General features: G+C 39.6%; 1 protein-coding gene across 2 annotated transcripts in view; it reads right to left on the bottom strand.

Moving 5' to 3' along the window:
* The window catches only part of LOC127414598 (breakpoint cluster region protein-like), an 83,316-nt gene that overhangs the window by 52,147 nt on the left and 5,180 nt on the right, over positions 1-25,989 (bottom strand). The window contains exon 1 of one of the 2 annotated variants that reach the window (XM_051652741.1): positions 3,614-4,225. The exons of the other annotated variant lie outside the window; for it this stretch is intronic. The gene's annotated coding sequence lies outside the window, so the exon portion shown is untranslated. Of the gene's footprint in view, positions 1-3,613; positions 4,226-25,989 lie in introns of those variants that run through there. 2 annotated transcript variants of the gene reach the window in all.

Raw genomic sequence — 25,989 nt, 5'->3', positions numbered from 1 at the left:
AAGAGAAGATTCAGTAAACCTAACGACAGTAAAAGTTCATTTTGTGCATGTTCTATACAGGCACTGGAAAACGTAAGGCTACATATGTAACGCCGGTTCTCTGATAACAGGAGTGAGGTATCTCACTATGGGAAAAACACCTGATGCGTGAAAACCATGGAAGCAATTTTCTAACACCACGTCTGTCCAATGACAGACAAGCCACAGCAGTGTCCAGGAAGCCTGCAATCCTGATATAAGCCGCTGTCACCTGCCTTTACATCATTCTCAGCATATCTCTTCACCATGCTGCTGCAAGGAGGGAAATGTGGTGAGACACCTCACTCCTGTTATCAGAGAACCAGGGTTACATACATAACCTTACATTCTCTTTCAAACATTCGTTCAGTATCTCACTATGGGATGTGGACAACTACCGGATTGCAGATATGCTGTCTGAAGCAGACTGACTCAAATATTATATGAAACATCTCCAAACTATATTGCCATAAAGGAATTGTTATGGAATGAAATCATTTAATGTATTAAAACTGGGCCTGTATTAGTGTGCTTATACATCAGTATCAGACCTATTCACGCTAAGGACTGTGTCAGCCAGTGAAGGCTCTGTAACATCCAGTCTGTAAAATCTCACAAATGTGTGAGGCGATGCCCAGCTTGCCGCAGCACAAATGTCCTGGACTGAAATGCCCTTAAACAGCATCCACAAGGTGGAATGAGCTCTCAGGCCCTCTGCAGACCAGCGGTATTATATCTTAATATAATAGCCTCCACCACCCAATGAGACAAATGCTGTCGTGATATAGACATGCCCTTATGAGAGTCAGCCCAGGATATAAAGTGCTGATTACTCTTTCTCAGCATCCGCATCCTTTCCACGTACACACGCAGGGTGCGAACTGGGCACAAACAGTGAAGCTTTTTATCCTCTGATGAGGAAAATGGCAGCGGGTGAAAAGTCAACAAGTCCACTGCCTTACCATTAAATGGTGAATCGCTTACCTTCGGTACAAATGTGGGTTTGTCTTAAGAATTACTCTGGAAAACCCCAGTGCGAAGTGCATACAAGATTCATGAACCGACAAAGCATTTAGTTCACTTACACGCTTTGCAGTAGCAAGAGCTAACAATAAAGACTTCTTTAGCGAAAGATGCTTGATGCTAATACTCTTTATGGGTTCAAATGTGGGCTGTGAGAGTGCGCTCAGAACCACGGACAGATTCCAAATCAGCGGTTTTGAGACTGGATGTAATCTCCGCGCACGCTTCATAAACTTACACTCTACGGCAGCCTGCCCGAATCTCTCCCACAGCTGACTCACCACCTGTGGGTGTAGCCTCCACTCCCTGTACAGAAGATTCCCTCTGGACAATAAATCCGCCCTCACGTTCATTACGCCCGGGACGTGAGTCACCCGTAATGAGAGGAAGTGCACACTGCTCCACACGATCAGTTGTTTTGCAGTGCTGTGCAGCCACAGTGATCAGGTGCCCCCTTGTCTGTTTATGTATGCCACTGCTGTTGTGTTGTCCGATCTGACTAAGACATGATTGTATTGAAGGAACTGTACAAATTGCTTCAATGCTAGAAACACTGTCAGTAACTCCAGAAAGTTTATGTGCGCATTTCGTAGTGATGTGGGCCAAACCCCATTCACTATTCTGCCTTTGCACACTGTGCCCCAACCTGTGAGTGACGCGTCTGTCAATATCACTTTCCTCAAAGAGGCCGCCCCTAAAGGGATTACCCCCATGCAGGAAAGTGTGAATTCTCCAGTGACGGAGAGTGTGTATCCCCTGTAACGTCACTCTCACTCTTCGGTTTAGGTGACATTGAGGACATAAGTGCTGTGCTGCTATCCAGTGCTGAAACTCTCTCATTCGAAATAGTCCCAAAGGAATGACCGAAACTGTTGAGGTCACTAACCCCAACAGACGCAGACATGTCCTGAAAGGGACTTTTCTCCCCCTCTAAAAAAGGTATAGGCAACTGCGAAACGATCTGATGCATTCCTCCAAAAGAAACACTCGATACAGATCTGAGTTCAATCTGAGACGAGGTAATTTATTTCCTGAGATGGCACCATACAGCTCTTTGTGAGGTTTATCTCAAAACCCTAATTCTCCATATGAGACACTAACATGTTTGTGTCTGTCTCTGCTTGTTGCCGTGACGACGCACAGAGGAGCAGATCATCCAAATGTGCAGACACTCTGAGACCCGCTCTCTTCAAGGGAGTCAGAGCTGCCTCCACACATTTGCTGAAAATTTTTAGAGCTACTGAAAGTCAGAACGGGACATTCAAAAATTCATAGGCTATGCCCTGATAGGCAAACCTCAGGAATTTCCTGTGACCTGGGTAAATGTCTATATGGAAATATGCGTCCTTGAGATCCACTTATATGAACCAATCTCTGGGACGAATAGTGAGAGACAGCACTTTGAGCGTGAGCATTTTGAATATGTATTTTCTGAGATGTTTGTTGAGGTTCCGCAAATCCAGGATGGGGCGGAGACCTCCCCCTTTTTTGGGGATGACGAAATACCGTGGGTAAAACCCCTGATGGCTCTCTTCCGCCGGTACCACTCGTATTGCTCTTTTGCTCAATAAAGAGGCAATTTCTTCCTCTAAAATCAGAGCTGATTCCCCTTCCGCTGTTGACATTAACACATTGTTGAAATTTGGTGGTTTCACAGCGAACTGCAACCGATAAACGCTTATTATCGCGGACGGTACCCAGGTGTGGACTGCACATGCATGCCAGCTCTCCGCCTGAACAGCGAGCCGGCCGCTTGACCTCTTGCTCACTGACGGCACATCTCAATCAGGTCAAGATCCACGGGTGTCAGGGAAGGGGAGCCGAAATCATGGCCCCACAAGCACACATGCGAGAAGGTTTCACTTTTGCTCCGCTTCATGCTGTAGTGGCCTTGGTCCAGTGATTATCCTCCTGACTCACCGCAATGTGTTAGTTCGAGGCAGAATTCACTCTTTCTCTCTTTTATTTATCGTAACTAAGAACAATAAATAACACCTTGACGGTGCCGTAATATCACCAACTATGACGTGCAGAGAGACGATAGGGAGATTACCCACCATAACGTGCTGGTAAATCTCGGACAATTACAGTTTTGAAAATTTTAACCGTATTTGGCGACTGTAAGGGGTTCAGTGGAAAGGAGGAGGCAAGAACCGGAAGTAATAATTTAATAAACAACTTAAACAAAAAACACAACTATAAACATACAGTACAGCTGCCTGTAATTCTCTCTCTCTCGAACTGTCGTCCCTGGCTGCCTTTATCCCTTGCGCGCCCCATCAGGCTGATTGGGGACCGGGCGTGCGTCATTCCAGCCCGGCCCCGCCCTCTTCGGCTCTACACTCCTCCCAGCGTTGCCTCAGGCCGGGGAGCCCCCAGCATGACATACATCCCCCCCCCCCCTCTCCGGGGGGGGGCGTGCCTTACGCCCCGACTGCCGGCGGGTCATCCCCGCCTTCCTCGACCTGGGAGGAGACAGGAGGGGAAAAAACAACAAAACAAAATGGCGAGGGAAAGGCCAACACGGAGCGACAGAGAGAAAGAGAGGAGAGAGAGAGAAAAAAAAACTCACCGGTTTTCTGATGCGCCGTGGCGTGGTCCTCGATCACTCCTGAACCCTCTCAGGCGGACGGCAGCCGCTCCTCCCCGGGCGGACCGGAGTCAGACCTCCGACCCCCAGCGGACAGAACGCCCCTCCGCGTTCCCGGCGTCCCGTGGGGACACTCCTCCGCCCCTGGCAGCGGCCCTACCACTCCAGGCGGTCGGGGAGTTGCTTCCCTCCTCCCCCCGTGGACGGCGGTCTTCTCTCGACCCCTCCGCATTCCCAGGGGACGGCAGGGCACTCCTCCGCCCCCGGCAGCGGCTCCCTCGCTCCAGGTGTTCGGGGAGTCCCGTCCCCACTCGCCTCGTGGACGGCGGCCATTCCCTGCTTCCGGGTGGTCGGGCTACTCCGTCCCCCGTCGGATGGCAGCGGCGCTCCCCTGGGTGGACGGCAGTGTCGAGGACTCTGCGACAGGAATCCCTCCTCCTCCCCAGGTTTCGGCACCAGTGTAAGGGGTTCAGTGGAAAAGAGGAGGCAAGAACCAGCTTAAGAATATAAGTAATAATTTAATAAACAACTTAAACAAAACACACAACTATAAACATACAGTACAGCTGCCTGTAATTCTCTCTCTCTCGAACTGTCGTCCCCGGCCGCCTTTATCCCTCACGCGCCCCATCAGGCTGATTGGGGACCGGGCGTGCGTCATTCCAGCCCGGCCCCGCCCTCCTCGGCTCTACAGTGACGTACCTCGATGGCTTGTCCTTGAAAACGGTTAAAGGCAATAATTCCAATGCTAAGGGGTTGCTTCCAACTCGATCTTCATGGGGAAGAGAACAAGAACGAGAACGAGAATGACGTAAAGGCAGGTGACAGCGGCTTATATCAGGAAGGCGGGGCTTCCTGGTCACTGCTGTGACTTGTTTGTCCTTGGACAGACGTGGTGTTAGAAAATTGTTTCCATGGTTTTCAAGCATGCTGCGTTTTTCCCATAGTGAGTTACTGAACGAATGTTTGAAAGAGAACTGAACAAAGTGGAAAAACTTTTTAGGAACACAGAAATGATGTGGCCATAAATGTCCTATAAATGAAGGCTTTCCTTCACATCAAGTGTGATTCATTGACTGTATCTGTTAAGGAAATTATGAATCCCCATAGACTATGTTGTGAGCAACAGTGACAATTGTGAGTTATTCCCCTGTCTGTATTTGTAGACTAACTTGTTTAAAAACAGCCATCCGTTTCCCCCAGTCTTAACAGCTCAGCACTGGGGAAACGTCCAGACGCAAGCATATCGACGGTGTCTTTCTTATCTGTTTTCCTGATCAGCTCAGTCAACACTGGAAGTCTGACGCTGTAGTCAAGCCTGTGTCAGAAATCTGAATTGTAATCATTTTATTAAAGTGTACCATCCAGGATTTGATTTGCAAAAAAAAATAAATTATTTTTTATTTATTTTTTACTTTAATGATGGCATGTTTTCCCGATTCATATATACAGTATATATAAACACACACACACACAGTTTTTTGGTACATTTGTCAAATAATTAATACTGAAGCACAGGATATCATAACACAACAAACACACTGCTAGGATACAGTACCTGCGTTAGATTATACAGCTCTCTTATTGTCTGTTTCAAGTTTTGAAGTTGTTACTTCACGTTAAAAAATCTCAGGGGGGAGGTGTTCCATCAAAAATCACTTCTTAATTGTAACACAGCAAGCAACACTCACTTCTGAGACAGTGAATAGGGACATATATCTGATAGCTTCATATCATTACATTGTCTGCAGCACTAAACCCATATACAGAATGAAGTTCATAAAACATATCAAATGCTAGATAACAGATAAAAAAAGGATTTAACACACACACACACACACACACACACACACACACACACACACACACAGGGTCTTTAATAGTGAAATCCACTCTTATTGATCCCTTACAGCTCTTGCTCTACAAACAGTGCGAAGTGTGAACTTTGCTCTTGTTTTTGAGATGATATGTTCATAGTTCATATTTTTAAAGAAAATCAAATAAAAAATGCAAAATAACTAATAAATATTTTTATTTCATAGATGATAGCGACACTCACATGCAATGTAATGAGATCATGTGACAATGATGTAGCATATACTTTTTGAAAAGTTTACTGTGGAATAATACCTACGGTTACACTTACCATTAAAAAAAATAGTAGACTTTTTATACATTATACTTAGTCAATTATATAAAGTCAACAATTTTATCATGTATTGGCATTGCTGATTTGTCTCAGTGATATTTTTGTTCTCACTTTAGTTTTCTACTGACAACCTGGCTATATAGAAAGACCCAGTTTAAGAAATGATGGACTCATTAAACCATTAGCGATTTGTGTTTTTTCAAAGACTGAATCACGACCATCACCTACTAAACAGGTCTCTCCTGCACCGCCTAATGCATGAAATGGCAGTATCTGTTTCTTTTCTTTTTTTTTGCACATTCTCAAAGGCTGCATCTGTTGTAGGCGCTGTACACAGTACTATACATTATACAATAAGAAGTAAGCTAGTATTCTATTCTGTATGCAGCCTTAGTTTTTACTAAATAAAGATAAATGGCAGATAAGGCAAATCAAAGATGAAGACCAGCCAAGTAGTTATGTCTAGAGTATACTCAAGGGACCACTGTTAACAGATGGAACAACTCACAAAAATTTTGTTCAGAGCCCCACAGCACACCAAGTGTTTTGCAACAGACTCAATTAATTCAGCAGTCTACAGGCTTTTGTAGTAAATAAAAACAATTAAAGTGGGCAATGATGGGAGGAACTGAGAATTAAATCACCTCACTGAGAGAAACAGGAAAGAGAGGACTCCGGAAATACAGAGGCAGACCTGTTGAGTGGCCTGTTAAAAAGAGAGAATAATAGACAGAGCCTGAACAAATAGAGACCAGGAGAATAGGACAGACAGCATTAGAGAATTACAGAGAGAGATAGAGGTCTCTGTTTGAGAGGAATACTGTTTGAATGTAGAAGGAATAGACATGCCAAAGGGCACTATGTGTTCCTTTGTGATTAGCCACTAGCATTGAGATTATAAGAAAACAATTCCAGTCCCCATCACCATGGCTTTCTGCATGAAAGTCACATAAGAAAAAATTAATACTTTAAGTTACCAGAAGAAAAAAAAACGTTTGCAAAAATTATATATTTATTTATTTATGGTTCTCTAAATTGACTTTTTGATTTTGGTCAATTGCGGCATTAGGCGGTGAAATATTTTTTGTATAATGACTGTACAATTAACTGTTGTCCCAGCCAACCAACATCCGATATAACTCTTATAACTCTTTTTATTTATTTGGTAAGTAGCCGTTTGGTTAGTCCAAATATGACAAGCTTCATATAGAATTAGCTGGTGTGGAACAGAGCCACCGGTAACCATGACTGTGAATCAGCCACTAAGGAAGTGTGTGGGGATGTGTGTCCAAGACACTGAACTTTCCACAGGAAACACACATGCTTGTAACAAGGTCATCTTTGCAATGAAAACACACATTAATATATACATCCAACCCCTCACACACTCATACATATCCTCACACACTTAATAAATGTCTGTGAAACAATTAGAAAAAGGCGAAAAACAGGTAGTACAAAATAATGTGTATGACCATGTTTAACAGGTTCTCAGATGAAGTAACAGATTAATGGGCAAGAGCCCTTTGATTAAAATCAAAGGGTTGGTGATAGTGTCATGGATGAAGATCTATGAAGATCATTTTTTTCTCCTCTGTCCTGTTGAGTCACTGTCCCAATAACTGAAACACATCTAAACAATCAACCAAAACACCATTATTATTTAATTAGCTTTTCAATATTTAAAGGGATATTTCACCAAAAAATGAAAATTATCTCATCATTTACTTTATCCTCATGCCATCCTAGATGTGTGACTTTTTTCTGCTGAACACAAAGATTTTTAGAAGAGTATTTCAGCTCTGTAGGTCCATTCAAAGTGAATGGTGGCCAGAAATTTGAAGGTCCAAAAAGCACATAAAGGCAGCATAAAAGTAATCCATACAACTCCAGTGTTAAATCTATATATTCAGAAGTGATATGATAGGTGTGGGTGAGAAACAGATCAATATTTAAGTCTTTTTTTACTATAAATTATCCTCTCTGCCCAGTTGGTGGCAATATGCACAAATAATGTGAATCGCCAAAAATAAAAGAATGTGGAAGTGAAAGTGAAAGTGGAGATTTATAGTAAATAGTTACTTAAATATTGATCTGTTCCTCACCCAGACTTAACATATCACTTCTGAAGACATGGATTTAACCACTGGAGTCTTACTTTAATGCTGCCTTTATATGCTTTTTGAACCTTCAAAGTTCTGGCCACCATTTACTTGCACTGTATGAACCAACAGAGCTGATATATTCTTCTTAAAATCTTTGTTTGAGTTCAGCAGAAAAAAAGAACATCATGCACATCTGGAATGGCATGAGGGTGAGTAAATGATGAGAGAATTTCATTTTTTGGTGAACTATCCCTTTAAGTTCAAGTTCGCCAGTCAAAGGCTAAAAGAATGAAGAATTTTCATGTCTGCACTTGCCAACCAAAGCAGCTCTCATGTCATACTGTCATACAGCTTCACAGATATAACCAAAAAGTCTTAAAAAGGCCTCTGAAGAAATAAAGCGGTAAACATGTTCTCAGTTTCTTCTGAAAGATACAGTGATAACTAAGAAATTGTGCCTGAAATGCCAAAGAATCAAAGCTATTTATAATGCTATTTAACCCTCATTGACCCCCTGTAAAAAACAGCAATACTTGTTTAAAGCAATTAAATAATAACGTTTTTCACTAAATATGGGTTAAAACTACAGCTCACACTCTGAAATGTATCATTGCAGGAATAAGTAAATATTTTGCAGAAAAATATTTACAATTTGAATCACCTAAATAATTATTTGATCTCAATCCCTAACATGTTTAGTTACAAAAAAAATGGCATCAATGTTTGTGTCTCTAAGGGTTAAATGGGAGGGGCCACGATACCCGTGTACATGTCAGAAAGCTCTGACTCTTAAACTTAAAAAGAATGTTCACAAGCCCACTGGTTAGCACTGAACAGGGCAAGAAAAGTACAGATGCTTGTCTGGTGATAGACAGCACAACAGCGCATCACACAGCTCAACACGAGGCAGATTAAACAGTCATGACGCAATATAAACATTTAAATCCTGTAAAAAATATAAAAAATAGAGTCCCTGAACCTTTGCCTTTTTTCTTGTACCAATATGTGCACGCATGAACACACACAGATCATCTTAATCCGTGTGTTTGAACATGATCCCAAAGGGGGTGGAAAGCACCAGATGTGTAAGGCCAGGAACAATCCACCTCAGCATCACATCTACTGATCTATTTTAACATAACCAGCTGCACATAACTATATTCAATAATTATAGAACCCCAGAGGATCAAAGTTTATCAAGGGCCTACAGTGGATATTCCCTGCAAACTCTATAAAAATGTACTGTATGTGTCTTTAGGGTGTTTTTCCAGTGTTTTTGTGTGTTGCAGTTTATGGATAACCTGTGTCATAAAAATGCATGTTAAAATGTATCATGTATGTTGATGGGTTTTTATGCAACAAAACTCTTAACCTGAATGGTTTCTCTATTTTCTTCCTATTCTTTGAAACACAAATTCACACCCCCCCCACTGTATTAAGGTCATTATGCAGTGGAATTAAATCATGTTCAGACTATTTCCAGCCAGCTAGATATAATTAAACACTTCAAAAGGAAACAAGGAAAAAACAGCCATTCAACAGCACTGCTCCTGAAACTGACCAAATAATCCAGCAATTCTACAGAAAATTATGATACATTTCCATGTTGTAAAGTTTAAAAAGTCCCTTATTTAAATCACAATTGCTCTAAGATTACATAATTATGGTGTCAGCATTAAAATGAGCACAAAGGTGCACATGAGAAAACAATCATGCTGTGATGTTCTCAAAAGCTCTACTATCAAGACCTGTAAAGCAGACTAAGATCAACAGGACATACATATCTGTAGTGTGAAAATATCATTGTGGCAGGTTTACACGTATATGTGTGTGTATCAAAAGTATGTGGCTATTAGGGTTGTTTTAGCTGGAACATGGTTATTTTGTAGCAAATTTCCGTAACACCTCAAAGACCAACCGGTGGACCTTTTTTCCCTGCAGAAGGGGGATGATGTAAATATAGAAGGCAGGAAAAAGCTCTTCAGTGGACTGACAGCCATTTAACTGTTACTATTTTGGATTAAGAAACTTCCTGTTTATGACACACCACCTACAACATCCTATCAACACTACTGAAGCAACATAAAAAATAAAATTAAATAAAACAGCACTGAAAATCAAATCTAGTGTTGTGTGATTGGTATTCATTCATTTTATTTTAAAGCCCTAAAGTCAGTAAATCACACTGACATCCTGTCTCTCCTGATGACCTACAAGCTGTTGATTGAATTAGCACTTTAAAAAGCTGGATTTAGTAGCTTAATTCTCTTCTCTTCTAGATTAGTTTAGCATTTTATTCATTTATTCTATTTATTTAGTTTGTATAAATTAATTAATATAAATTAAGTTTGACTTGCTTACTGTAAGAGAAACAACAGAAAAGGAACAAGTATGTATACACAGAGGAAACAATGTCAAGAATCACATGTCATGTCTGTATGTTACTTGACTTCCTTCCTTTTTGGAATTTTACATGGGTCATACCATTCCAAAATCTGAACTAAAACTTCAGTGGGAACTAATAAAAAGCAAAGTTAAGTTCCCCTAAAAACATAAAAAATGATCTATGAGCTATGATTACATTTAGTGGTGGACTCAAAGTCAATAGAAATAAACTCTTCAGAGAACTTCTTGTTCAGGGACAAGTTTGGTTAGTCATTACCTTTCTGAACTGATAGTATTTGGTTACATTTACTGGAACTATCAAATTTTCAGTTAGGGTCACCCTCCATCAATTTTTCTGACATGTCCAGCCTTCCTAAACACAAACACGCAACTGGCCCACAGGGAGGTGAAGGCTTCAATGACACAAAAAAATTATTTATTTATTTATTTGTATTTTATTTTTTTTCTCCCCTTTTCTCCCACATTTGGAATGCCCAATTCCCAATGTGCTCTAAGTCCTCGTGGTGGCATAGTGAATCTCCTCAATCGGGGTGGTGGAGGACGAATCTCAGTTGCCTCTGCGTCTGAGACCGTCAATCTGCACATCTTATCACGTGGCTTGTTGAGCACGTTACCGCGGAGACATAGCATGTGTGGAGGCTTCACGTTATTCTCTGTGGCAGCCACGCATAACTCACCACGCGCCCCACCGAGAACCACATTATAGCGACCAAGAGGAGGTTACCCCATGTGACTCTACCCTCCCTAGCAACCGGGCCAATTTGGTTGCTTAGGAGACCTTGCTGGAGTCACTAAGCACGCCCTGGATTCAAACTTGCGACCCCAGGGGAGGTAGTCAGTGTCTTTAGTCACTGAGCTACCCAGGCCCCCTACAAAAATGTATTTTTTAATATATTTCACAAGGTCTATTAAAAGATATGTAGGAATGATGAAAAGCCATTTGTCATAATCTGACCTTAAAATTCCTGCACACTCTCAATCTTAATTTATAAAAAGGCCAACAGCAGTGCCAGGTGAATGTAGGAGGAGAGAATGCATTTATTAAGATCTCTTTAACCACACAGTCTGTGATAACAGCGCTCAGTGGGACAGATTCCAAAATGACAGGTTGGCTTGAGACTTGTCTCTGGGAAATGGCCCCTTTCATGTCTTTCTTTGTAAGCTGGAGCTGTAAACATCTCCACACAGCACTCACTGACTCATTCTGATGGTCTGGATTTTTACGCTGTAGTTGTTTTTATAAGTAGTGTAAGAATCAGATGTCAATGGTGGAAGGTGTCCTATGGTAACAGTCTGTGTCTGGCATTACATTTACATTTATGCATTTGGCAGTTATGGGAAATGTTTTGGAGAAAGTCTAATGAAAGCTAAACTATGTTTTCTGCCATTGTGATGTTTCCCAATAGTATTTTCAGTTGGAAAGTAGGTAATAGTTGAGATCATCTATGAGATCAAAGGCTTGTTTTCCACTTTGAGAGAATGCATTCGCTCATAATTTGTAAAGATTAATAAATAAAAATTCTTTTGAATTTTATTTTATTTTTTGTCATTAACGTCTTTAAATGATATATACCAAATTAAAAATTGTAATTACATTTTTTATGTGAATAAATAATGGTACATTTTTAGATTTTTTTTTTCTAGTTTAACACTATTATTATTATTATTAATTTAGACCTTTGTTTTGTTGGACAAGAAAAACAAGCTTCATACCATGTTAAAACATTTGGTTTTCGACCATTAAAAATGGGTAAAATTTAACAATTTATGAGAGAAGTCAAACTGAGAGCCCAATATATCTGGGATTAAGATATCTAAGATAATACGATATCTTTAATACTTCTAGAGTTATAGGCATTGCAACTTTAAAAAAAACAACACACAAAAAAGTGTTTTTTCCCCCATTTTCTGACACACCATTGGGATACAATGAAATAACAGATGCTGAAGTCAACTTATTTTAGAAATAGACCCACATATTTCTGTGTAAAAATAAAATAATGACACTATCACCTTTCTAAGGTAATTTTTTTTTTACCTTAAGCTTTGCTCCAGAAATGTCATTCTGATCCCCCTCTACAAAATAATGGATTACTTAGTAAATATTGATCCATGGCATTTAATATTTTGGCTTTCATCATCATTTATGTTTACCTTTCACCAATAAAAAAAAATATACACACTGCGGCATGCAACTCTCCTGCTCACTGGTGTCTGGCTTGCTTTTAAAGCCCGTCTCCACTCTCACTGCAATGACAAACAGCTGTTAGACAATCATTGCCAGGTGATGATCCTTACCGTTCTCATCTCCTGATCTCGCTCTCCATTCACAAACCGGCGCCTAACCACACCCCCACCACCAAAGCCTGGAAATCACGTTTTTACAGTTTTAAAATGACTAGGTTTTCCATAACCATGTGAACACTGACTTTATAAATCATGAGAGGCAAACAAACAAAATTTCAAATATGCACTGATGAATAATACTAGTTAATAATACCTAGAATATGTTTATGATACATAGAATATCAAAACACACAAAAGGAGGTAGATCCTTTTTCTATTTGACTCCTAAACTATGGAATAGGCTTCCTAGCATTGTTCGAGACTCAGACACACTTTCTCAGTTTATACTCATTTAGACTCATCAAAGACTCATCTATTCAGCAAAGCACATGCCTAATTTATCCATCAACTCTTATTTATGCTGTATTAGTCAGGTCTGCCGGAACCAGAAAAACTTCTCCAATTCTGTAATGCCCTGCTTTTAAGTGAATGGCATCTGTGCTAATATTATTCTATTTCCATCCTTGTCTCAACCACAGGATACATATCCTGAGGTTACCAGTGCCTGCCAGATCCAGCTCCGGTCCTGCCTGATGTCCGACTCCCACTGCTACCTGTTGCTGAGTGAGGTTGATTAACTGCAGCCTGTACCAGTCAGATATCACTTCAGTCTACAACAATGGACTTCGCAGAGGATGAACTGATGCCAGCTCCAACTGTAAGACATGGGATACTTCACTGGCCACTACCTGAAACTTGGATTTAGGATGGACTTCACCGAAATGAACTGCCACAAGCTTCCAGTCGAACTGCAGTGCACCTCACTGATCTCTGCCTGCATCACCTTACTACACTCTTAAAATGGAATACAACTGTACATATATAATAAATCAATTGCCAACTAAAGCCTTCATCAGCCAAATAACAAAAGACAATGCATCTGTGTGCATTGCCGCACTTAATTCAGGATGGACTTCAAAGATTTCAGTCATTAATCTTACAGTTATAACAAAATCTTTTTGTTGAAACATTGGCCCCTAACACTTAGTTTACTAACTTTAAACAATGACTTGTACTACACATAAATAACTAATATCGGCATTATAGCCAGAGGGGAACTGGCCCCCCACAGTGATCCTGGTTTCCCTCAAGGTTATTTTTCTCAATTAATCAACATCTTATGTAGTTTTGTGTTCCTTGCTACATTTGCCTTTAGCTTGCTCACTGGGGGTCTAAATACAAATATTATATACTTATTTAAAGGCACAATTTACAGTCACGTTTTTAATCAAACCACAAAATGATGACCAAGACATTACATACAATTTTTTTAAAGCATAATTTTCTCTAAAGCTGCTTTGAAATGGTGTTTTGTGAAAAGCGCTATACAAATAAAAATGACTTGACACTTAACCATGAACATACAGTGCATCCAGAAAGTATTCACAGCGCTTCACTTTTTCCACATTTTGTTATGTTACAGCCTTATTTATAGATTAAATTCCTCAATTCTACAAACAATACCCCATAATGACAATGTGAAAGAAGTTTGTTTGAAATATTTGCAAATTTATTTAAAAAAAAGAAATAAAATAAATCACATGTACATAAGTATTCACAGCCTTTGCTCAATACTTTGTTGAAGCACATTTGGCACCAATTACAGCCTCAAGTCTTTGAGTATGATGCTACAAGCTTGGCACACCTATTTTTGGGCAGTTTCTCCCATTCTTCTTTGCAGGACCTCTCAAGCTCCATCAGGTTGGATGGGGAGCGTCGGTGCACAGCCATTTTCAGATCTCTCCAGAGATGTTCAATCAGGTTCAAGTCTGGGCTCTGGCTGGGCCACTCAAGGACATTCACAGAGTTGTCCCGGAGCCACTTCTTTGTTACCTTGGCTATGTGCTTAGGGTCGTTGTCCTGTTGGAAGATGAACCTTCACCCCAGTCTGAGGTCCAGAGCGCTCTGGAGCAGGTTTTCATCAAGGATGTCTCATTGTACATTGCTGCATTCATCTTTCCCTCGATCCTGACTAGTCTCCCAGTTCCTGCTGCTGAAAAGCATCCCCACAGCATGATGCTGCCACCACCATGCTTCACTGCAGGGATGATATTGGCCAGGTGATGAGTGGTGCCTGGTTTCCTCCAGACATGACAGTTGCCATTCAGGCCAAAGAGTTCAATCTTTGTTTCTCATGGTCTGGGAGTCCTTCAGGTGCCTTTTGGCAAACTCCAGGTGGGCTGTCATGTGCCTTTTACTGAGGAGTGGCTTCCGTCTGGCCACTCAACCATACAGGCCTGATTGGTGGAGTGCTGCAGAGATGGTTGTTCTTCTGGAAGGTTCTCCTCTCTCCACAGAGAAATGCTGGAGCTCTGTCAGAGTGACCATCGGGTTCTTGGTCACCTCCCTGACTAAGGCCCTTCTCCCCCGATCACTCAGTTTGGCCAGGCGGCCAGCTCTAGGAAGAGTGCTGGTGGTTCCAAACTTCTTCCATTTACGGATGATGGAGGCCACTGTGCTCATTGGGACCTTCAATGCTGCAGAAATTTTTCTGTACCCTTCCCCAGATCTGTGCCTCGATACAATCCTGTCTCGGAGGTCTACAGACAATTTCTTGGACTTCATGGCTTGGTTTGTGCTCTGACATGCACTGTTAACTGTGGGACCTTATATAGACAGGTGTGTGCCTTTCCAAATCATGTCCAATCAACTGAATTTACCACAGGTGGACTCTAATCAAGTTGTAGAAACATCTCAAGGATGATCAGTGGAAACAGGATGCACCTGAGCTCAATTTGAGTGTCATGGCAAAGGCTGTGAATACTTATGTACATGTGATTTTTTTTGTTTTTTATTTTGAAAAAATTTGCAAAGATTTCAAACAAACTTCTTTCACATTGTCATTATGGGGTATTGTTTGTAGAATTTTGAGGAAAATAATGAATTTAATCCATTTTGGAATAAGGCTGTAACATAACAAAATGTGGAAAAAGTGAAGCACTGTGAATACTTTCCGGATGCACTGTATCTGGTCACTGATTCTGAATCTCAGTTTTTCTCAACAGCCTGTACTCATCCTAATATGAAACAATTAAAACTCATATACACTTTTACTGCCAGTCTAATCATTCCAAGCACAAACTGGGTGCTAAAATAAACACATACACTACTGGTCAAAAGTTTTGAAACATTTACTGATTCTTTATTATAATTTTTTTTCTTCATATTTTAGAATAATAGTAAAGTCATCAAAACTATGGAATAACAAATAGAACTATGGGAATTTTGTTGTGACTAAATAAAATCCAAAATAAATCAAAACTGTGTTATATTTTAGCATCTTCAAAGTAGTCACCCTTTGCCTAGAATTTGCAGACATGAACTCTTGACATTTTCTCAACCAACTTCTTGAGGTATCACCCTGGGATGCTTTTTAAACAGTACTGAAGGAGTTCCCATCTATGTTGAACACTTATTGGCTGCTTTTCTTTATTATTTGGTCCAAGTCATCAATTTCAAAACCTTTTTTTTTTTAATAAAATTTTTGTTTTATAATGAAATAAATTTATATGGTGGCACAATTATATTTTTGTCTACAAAACTAATTTCAAACATTTAAGCATACGCCTTCAGATCAAAAGATTTGTAAGATCATGAGAAACATTTCAGTCAAGTGTTTCAAAACTTTTGACCGATAGTGTATGTGTTCTCTGCTTCCCACTTGGATAAACACTTTTTGTAGGGGAAAGATAAATTGATTGCGACACCTAAATTCAGAGGTACAGCTCCCAACTAGGACCCGTTAATGCTATTGGTCTGCACTCCACATGCATCGATTTCAGCAGATGCCTCTGAGAGCAAGGAGAAAAGTGGTGTGAAAAGGATTTGCTCCTTCTGTAAATCAATGGAGCTCTTGACAGCATGGTCATCTGGGAGGCAGTGGTCACACGGGTCAGAGTAGAAATGGATTGTACCAGAAAGTCACGCCGACACATCTCTCCTTTGCTTGGCTACAAGAGGCAACTAAAAAATAGCCTCCGTCAATGGCAATTCACTTGGGACAGCCAGTTGAGGAGTCAATACAAGATTTGTTTAGATTAATTCTAAGGGAAAATAGCAGCTGGTCGATAGATGGGATACTTTACATACTGTATATAGTTCGTATATAAAACTATGACCAATGTTGTCAAAAGACAATTTTTTCCTACCATAAAATGGTATTAGTAGCTCTGTGACACCCTAATGTCTGGCTTACGACAATTTAGGCAGTGGAAAGCATGGCTGTGCCTAATACTCCTAAAAGGCATTAAAATAGCAATGGCTTTTGGCAGGGGTTTTAATATGCTTTATCTCTCTCGGTCCTTCTGCGGGAAAATCACATGGTCCAATCAACCACAGACTGTTGGTGAAGGGTACAAAATTAATTTTGCCCCACACTTGCCAATAGCGAGTGAAATGAGAAAATGTGCTACCAAATATATTTTTTACTTGACATGAAACTGTATTTTGCATATTTTTTTATTTTATTTCAATATATATTTTTCTCTGTGACAATGGAATTATTTAGCTGTTTCTTCATATATGAGTCTCGGTGAAACTTCCCTTGTCAGACAAATGCCAAGACATATTGTAACTGTTCCTTATATTTTCATTTTGGTGGCCTGATGTAAGGAATATTTCACGTATTTATCACCACATGGATATTTGGGAGTATTAAAAGACCTTTAGCCATCCTACATAAATTTCTCATGGTAAATTTTCCACTGAGGTAAAATTTGTCATGACAGATGTTTTCTTTAATAGATGGTTTTTAGTTTGATTCGCATGTGTAACTTCCATTACCAAAAGTACAACTGACCTTCTTAGGTCGTGATTTAAACCATGCAATATTAAAGTTCCTTATATAGTTACAAGCAAAAGCCAGTTTTTACTCACATTTCGCAACCCTGTCAACGGTTAGCTCAAAACTCAGATCAGGACACTCTTTCCAGTGCAAAAATGCTCATTAGAATCAAACAATAGATGAAAACAATTACAGTGACCAACACTGTTATATCCAAACCAACCATTTAAGCAATTACGCATTGGTAAGATTATAAAACCAGCGGTCCGCATGGCAACTAATGACCCTGTGGTATTCAAAAGCTTAAACCTTCAATAAATCAGCAGTGTGAAACATTTCTGCTTATTTTGCATTTTGAAAAAACTAAAATGTTCCCAAACAGATTTTACAAGCACATCCCATCCACACACTGAATCTAAATCAAAGCCTCTTGGCATGGGAAAGGGTGGTACTCCTTCTGGACCTAAGGAGTTCTGCCTGCTGGTTTGGATGATGGCCAGATCCCTCATCAAAACACTTCCATCGACCACTGTATGAAGAGGGATGAATCAAGGGTGGACCACAACAGTCATTAAATTCTCTTGATTATCAGACAGGTCAAGGAGCGCTAATGAGAAATGAGGGTGTGGCTACCAAACAAACTCATTAAACAAGTTTAAACAGCTCTGAGTGAGCACAGGGGAGAAATATCAAAGCTTAATAAATGCCCAAATCTGTTGGACAGTGTTACTTTTTTATGTCGTCATATGATTTTTTGCATCCTTTGCCTCCGTGAAAAAAACCAACAAAAAATAAAACGCATCTGATACAAAGTGGCATCTACAACAACCTTAAAGGCTTAACTTGTGAATCACATGCTGAGCATTAACATAAGAAACTTAAACCGTAGCACCAGTTCCACAAAGAAATATCCTAAATCCTATGCGAGACGTATCTGACCTCCAGGCTACTCCTAACCAACCACTTTACACACACACATGACTGCGCACCAGCCCCCGGGGGGTCAGTGCCTATGCTTGCAGGCCACTTTACATTTCATTAGCCATGTATTTACCACATTTCTCAAGCAGCTGAGACATTCCATAAACACTTTAGGGAATGAGCACAGAAGGCCCTTTCACTCTAATCCCTGGAGGGGGATCAGGGCACACAGTAGACTAACAGTGGACAAAACATTAGAACTTTGTTTCTTTACAGTCTTATCTGCTTGACATTATGAGGGACAAGGGGACAGCAAGAAATGTCTGATAGGTCAAGGCTCTGAAGCTATGGAAAATGTTGGTTTCTGCTTTACAGTATTTAAGCATTTTAGCCACACTTAAAAATGTATGAATGTTATTTCATAAGACAACAAAACATCAAAGAAATTGTCATTTATTTTAAAAGAAAGATAGCACAAGCACACTTTTCAAGCAAAACGTTTAATAAAAAAAGATTTATGTCAGGTTTTGTCGTGTGTTAACGCACACGATTAATTTAAAAGGTTTAACACATACATTTTTCTTAATCGCATTTAACGCATTTATCATTAATATAAACCAGCATAAACATTGGTTAGAAGGGCGGAACCTTTGTAATGTGTCCACCTGGAGTCATTATACTGACGAACACATCACAAACACACACAACAGCCGTGTCAGTGATCAAACGATGGAGAAAGCCCAGATTGGACTTGTGACAGAAATAAAGTATTTTTAAGCCTAAGTAAGGAGCATTTTAATTACCACAGAAGCACGTCAAGTCGTCCAAAATGCAGAATGAGACATTTTTGTCTGCAGGTGCTTTATGTAGTTCAAATATGTATATGTAAATATGTAGTTCAAAATGACACGACGCTGGCATTGACACTCTGATGCGAATCATGATCTTGGCTTCATGATTGCTGTAACAAAGTGGATAGTTTCAGTCTAACCGGAAGATTAATATTTTGGAGGATGAGAGATTTAATGTCCATTGCAATGAATATGCAACCTATGGGGGGACTGATCTTTCAATTAGTTAAACTCCCACTTAGAATTTGGGAAACGTTTAATGTTACTTGAATTGGTGCTATTTTAGTGCATTTTTATCTTTAGACTGTGATAGGCTTTGTTTGTCAATAAAGCATTATATTAATACATGTTGTTTTGTTTTCTTTCCTAATAAGTAAATAAATGCATTTTGACAGGAAAATAAATATATTTAGAGTCAAATTTCAGCACTTTCAAAATCTGTGTTTAATCACGATTAACTACGAAAAATTATGCGATTAATCACAATTTAACATTTTAATCGACTCAGAGCACTAGTTTTGATTGATAAAATTATTGGTATACTGTTACAAATTGAGACAAAAATTATTTAGACACTTTCTGGTTGTCAAACTGAATGGAACGTGTCCATTGTTAATATGATAAATTAAACCTGTGGTTACTCTGCTTGAATATCTGTGTGAAGTTGAGGGTCAGTGACTTCACACAACCATTAAAAAACTTTGGCAATAGCTTTGTTAAAAATAATGGCAAAAATGGCTAAAAGTCTTTTCAAGTTTTGTGTCTGTCTGCGCTCTATTTCCATTGTTTTTCTATGGAAACATGCATCTTTTACCGTTGCGCTGAATCAAGCTGGTTTTCAGCGTCTCATGCAGGCACGTTGCATTTTATTAGACTCTGTCATGTAAAACAATTTAAAAAGTCAGCTTTTAAAAGCGCAACTTGAGTCAACTGCATTCTTTTATATCTGTTGCACTGCATCTACTGAACGTGCTCGATCTGAATGGCCTCTAAGGAAAGTAAAGTTAGTTCTGTGAAAAGGTCTTAAATCAGTTTGCAGATGCCACTTGTTTTGATATTTTGTCAACATGATCACACAGAAAGTTGGCATGTTGTTTCAAAGAGTTCTGGTACCCTAGGATCAGCCACATTCTGCCGGCTCATGACAAGCGTCATCTCCTATCAGATATCAGCTCCAGCATTTTTACCTTCCCCTGTGGTGTGACAGAAAGCGTGTTGTGTCAGCAGCATGGGAGACCCGGGTTTGGATCCCACATTGAAACCAGAAAGTAATCGTGTTCGCATAATCAGTAACGAGAGCAATTTGGAGGTTGCGTTTTTTCCATTACATTTTTACTCCACTGATGGTTAGGTTTAGGTTTGGTGTTTGGGTTGGGGGGTACAGTTTATAAAATATGCATTCCTCTTCACTGTATAACAGCCTGTACAGCTGAAAACAACTTGCATTTGGCACCTCTCTGTGGACATTTCACCTGGAAAATGGAGCTCACACATGCCCATATGCCCAACAACTGTTATGTTTTGGCCACTGGGGGCAGTGTTTACAAATTTGGTAAGCACAGACTAATTTTAGCTAAAGAAAAGTCAACCAACTGTTTCCGTTTCACTGTGAGATCAGTCTGATTTTGCTGGACTTCCATACATTTCGAAGTGTGACTGGGCCACACTATGAGAACTGAGAATGGTGAAATAAATTAACATATCTAAAAAAAAGTGGCAAAATGACAAGACAGTTGTGGAAAATGGGTGGCAGGGGTTATGATGTTACAGTGAATTTCAGGGGATCCAAGCATTTAAGGTAGCAAGAAAATTAGGTTGGATAGCTTATGCTGCTAGGGGGAGATTTAAGAGAGGGGGTGGTATTGTTGCAGGCAAAGGGGCTGGTGCAGAATTAGGACAGGGAGGTGACATGGGTAAGTAAATCTGAGGAGAAGCACAGAGTGCACGTTACAATAACAAGACTGCACTGTACTGAACACCTCAGGGGAAACACATGACATTGTCATGATTCAGTCACTGTGCTGAGTGTAATGAATAAAGAAAAGAAAGGAGTGGGCAGAGATTGAAAGTGATGTAGTTAAAAAAATTGACAGATGCATTAAAAACCTCATGAAATCTCATGAACCATGATTTGCAACTTGCTAGTTGGTTGCAGGTGGTATAAAAGGGGAGGGACATTCTCATTCTAGATAGTATTGGACTGGACAAAACTCTGTGTAGTACAAGATGAGTCATCAATATTTATAGTCATTTTCCTGGAAGAAAAAGACGTGAAGATTTTACATGCGTATATGTGTTAAAGAGTAATTTTTCCAACTTATAAGAGCACACTAGCATATGACTTAAAAGCTAAAAATAGACTAAAATGGACAAAAACGCCACCGAACTTAAATGTGGTTTTCATTGGGACATTAAAAGAGGCTTTTTTTGTGTGTGTGAATCAAATCAATGCAGAGAAATGGATTTAAAATCCATTAAAAACATAAATAGATGCCACAGGAAGCAAGAAAAACACTATGATTGCAAACACCAGAGAAGCCAGTTCTTCAGTGTCCATTTGAAGTGACGAAACCACTGAAATCTTTTCATGATAACGCTGTTCACTCTTTCTGTCATTTGACATTTTCCTCTATAATTAAGAGGCTATTCTGCCATTGTGACATAAGCAAACACAGTGTGTGAAAAGGAAAAAAAACATTCTAGTAGCTTATTACTACAATTGTCAGAAGTGTGTCTGTCACAGCGTCACATTGGTTTGTTGAGATTCTTATCTTTTCTTTTACATTTCCTCAAAACAGTGCAAAACAAAGTAATTTTATCAAAGAGAAAATAATCTATTCATGAAATAGCAAGGGATGAATATTCTGAAATCATTTACTCACCATCATGTTATTCCAAACTTGTTTGACTTTCTTTATTCCATGGAACAACAAAGACTAGACAAATTGATTTTCAACACTAACTTATAAACCTATAAAGTCAGACCTACCATTAGTGCCAAGGTCGTTCATCTATGGTATCTTTAATAGCGCAATTCCTGTTGAACAACTACATTACCCATGGTCCAGCAGAGAAAGCTTCACCAATCAGAGAACCGCAGCCAACCAAGCCTACGAAATAAGCCCAGAAGCGACCACCCACTCCCATGACATACTCTGAATGACGCAAACAAGTCGGTCTCCCTGCAATCTCAAACTACTTATATATTTGTGTTTATTGGAATATTTTGCAATTCTATACTTACAATAAACAACCTAAAATCAATAGTTTTATATATTTCCATAGTTTCGTCGCAAATGCTTCATGGGATTGTAGTCCGTGCCCTCATGAAAAACGGTAAGTACACAGACTTGTACCTTTATCTTTTAGTCTGATTTTCAAATAAGTTTTTGCCTTAAAACACAGTCTGTATTGTTTGCGATTCAGTTCGGAGCTGGTTGGTTTGGTTCATGCTTTAAAACTCTTTAATGGAGGATTTTATGAAAAGTCTCTGGAAGACATGAATAGGAAAATACTTGTGGAACCCGACGGCTGAAAAAGTGGGCGGGCACTGTTGCGCTCTATTGTTTCTACAAAACAACTAATTCCCCAAAAATGTAACTTTATGGACAGTAACTGAAAACTTTACATTACATCTGTGCTAGCAGACTGCAGTATTAAATAACACATGATTGTGTTTATTTGACTCGAAGCAGGAAGCTCCTCCCATGAAATGACAGTGAGAAAGATCTGCTCTTTCCCCTGCAGCTGGTGATGGTGGTGCAGGGCTCTCTAAGCCTGTGCCAGCTGGATCCATGCCAGCCTGCCCTCGTCCCTGCCCCATTTACACAGCCCAGCCCTCAGGACAACAGGTGACATGCAAACACTCAGAAACAAAAAGGGATAGTTAGCGTGTCTTTGGGCATCTGTAGTGCGAAAATACAGCTTAACATACTACATTAGTTGACTGTTTGAAAAGAAGCAAATTACATGCAGTGGTTTGTTGCTGCTGTCTGGCTTTATGTGCACATGTTGCCCATTTAATGTTGACTGAGTGGTATTTCTGATGTCTAAGCTTTCACTGGATTTATGAGCTCTGGCAGATAATAAAAGGGAAAAACAGCAAGAAGGACGAGTGCGAGCAAATACCTCTATCCATTCCCAAAGCCATCTGAACTCTACAGATTCCGGCAAAACTTCAAAATACTAAAGATACTATATTTGAAAATCATGGAAATCAATGATTACATCTCACCTAAAACTACCTATGAAACTCAATTACCAACTATGACACTCAAAATGATTTCTAAGCAGATTCCACATATGCAGTAACCTTAACATTGCATCCTCCAGCAAAACTTGCATGCTGACATGAACAATGGAATTTAAAGGTGAAGAATGTAATTTCCAAACTGATCTCACTGTGAATTCTGCAACAGTAGGCTGAAAGTTCTGCTGCTGAAATTGGTCTGTGGCTGTGCTTACAGAAATTCGAGGCACTGCCCCCAGTGGCAGAAGCTGGAAGTGTTGAACGTATGGACAGGTGTGAGCTCCAGTTTCCAGGTGAAATGTCCACAGTAGGGCTGTTTGATTTCAGAAATTTGGGAATCAACTCTGATTACTGATTTTGGAATCTATGGAATCAAGAGTCCATCAAGAGTCGATTCCAGACAATTTTTTTCTATTATTTTTCGATTCCAAAAATAATGGGAAGTAAAGTTAAATCTCTTAATAAACAGCTCACTACTAAGCATTATTTGCACTATTTATAACAGCATGAATGACATTTACTATTAATAGGTCCATTCTAAAATTAAATAGTGCTGCTAGGCTTTTGAAATGTGTAGTAGTTCAGTGGTCGAGGAAATAAACACAGTCCAATAATATCAACCGGTTTCCCTGAAAGGAATCGACTCCAAAGCCGGAGTCGATTCCAACGTTTCGAGTTGATTCTCGATTCCCAATGCCTCGGAATTGATTCTTTTTGGAATCCATTCCCAGCCCTAGACTAAAGAGTCACAAAAAAAAAAAAAATTGATTTGTAAAGTGATTTGTATTTTTAGTTGTAAATTATGTAATTCAGTCAAAAGGAATGCATATTAACTATGCTCTCTAACCCAAACCCCAACCCTAATCTCAGTGGAGAAACATTTTATTTTAGAGGGTAAACGCAACCTCAGAATTATGCTCATCATTGTTATTGTGAAAGCTATTATTTTCTGGTTTCCATGGACTAGAACCCATGTTGCAGAGGCAGCTCGCACAACTTGCTCGCAAAAATGTATGATTGTTTTCAAACAAGTTTCCCAAAAACTCCCTCCATCCACCATTGGTCAGACAAACAGATAGTCCAGCCCCAAACTCACACAACTGGTTGAGCCGGGCTTGTTGGGATGCTTAAAAAAACATAGCCACAGTGTTTACACTTTTCGGCAGATCAACTTACGTATGGCTCAATTACAGTAGTCTCTGCATATTAAGTTTGGACAAGAGTTAGTATTTTAACACTGAAAAAATTATATTACCTTTAAAAAACTATTAGCATGACCATGAAAGTGGTCAAAAGAGCCTGTAATTGTGCCATGATTTAAATGCATCCTCCAGCAAAACTCTGAGTTGCTGGCAATCTTGAGCCAGCATGCACGATGGAACTTAAGAGTTTGTAAGGACTGTAAAAAAAGGTCTGTTTCTTCTGACAATACAGACAGGATTAGCATGTCTGCCAGGGCCACTTGCTCCTAAAAGGTGACTTTTAAACACTGATGGACAGAAAACAAGCCAGATTTTTGCCTCTAAAGAAAAATTCATTAGCATTTGCACTCTTCAGCAAGTACTTTGTGTAAAACAAGGCAGATTCTCAAACATGAGTAAAAAGTTAGTAAAACGGAATAGTTCACCCAAAAAGAAAAATTTTCTCATCATTTACTCGCCCTCATGCCATCTAAGATGTGTATGACTTTCTTTCTTCTGCTGAACACAAACAAATATTTTTAGAAGAATATCTCAACTCTGAAGGTCCATACAATGCAAGTGAATGGTGATCAGGCATTTGAAGCTCAAAAAAGGAGACATAAACATAATCCATCAGACTCCAGTGGTTTAATCAATGTCTTCTGAAGTGATCCAGTTGGCTTTGGGTGAGAACAGACTAAAATATACCTCCTTTTTCACTGTACATCTTGCCATTGCAGTCTCTAGGCACGATCATGATTTCAAGCTTGATTACACTTCCTAGCGCTTGAGGCATGCGCAGAGCACTAGATGGTGCTATAGGAAGTGTAATCAAGCTTGAAATCCTGATTGCCAAGGAGACTGCTGTCAAGATGTACAGTGAAAAAGGAGTTATATTTTGGTCTGTTCTCAGCCAAAACCAACTGGATCTCTTCAGAAGACATTGATTAAACCACTGAATTCTTATGGATTATTTTTATGCTGACTTTATCTGCTCTTTGGAGCTTCAAAGGCCTGATCTCCATTCATTTGCATTGTATGGACCTGCAGAGCTGAGATATTCATCTAAAAATCTTTGTTTGTGTTTTGCAGAAGAAAGAAAGTCCCAAACATCTGAGATGGCATGAGGGTGAGTAAATGATGAGAGAATTTTCATTTTTGTGTGAACTAACCCTTTAACTACAGAAGTGGTTTGAGGAAACATTTTTATTGTGGGTGTTACTACTAGGTGGGTGTAATTATATTAACAATAAAAACATATACAGTGGCCCAAAAAATATTTTGTCACACTTAAGTCACACTTAAAAGTGTCTGAATGTCATTACATTATATACAAAATATAAAATCAAGTGGCATCTGTAAACACA

The sequence above is a fragment of the Myxocyprinus asiaticus genome, chromosome 24 (assembly GCF_019703515.2).
Source record: "Myxocyprinus asiaticus isolate MX2 ecotype Aquarium Trade chromosome 24, UBuf_Myxa_2, whole genome shotgun sequence".
In the NCBI taxonomy this organism is placed as follows: Eukaryota; Metazoa; Chordata; class Actinopteri; order Cypriniformes; family Catostomidae; genus Myxocyprinus; species Myxocyprinus asiaticus.
This window is presented reverse-complemented; position numbering and strand designations above follow the sequence as displayed.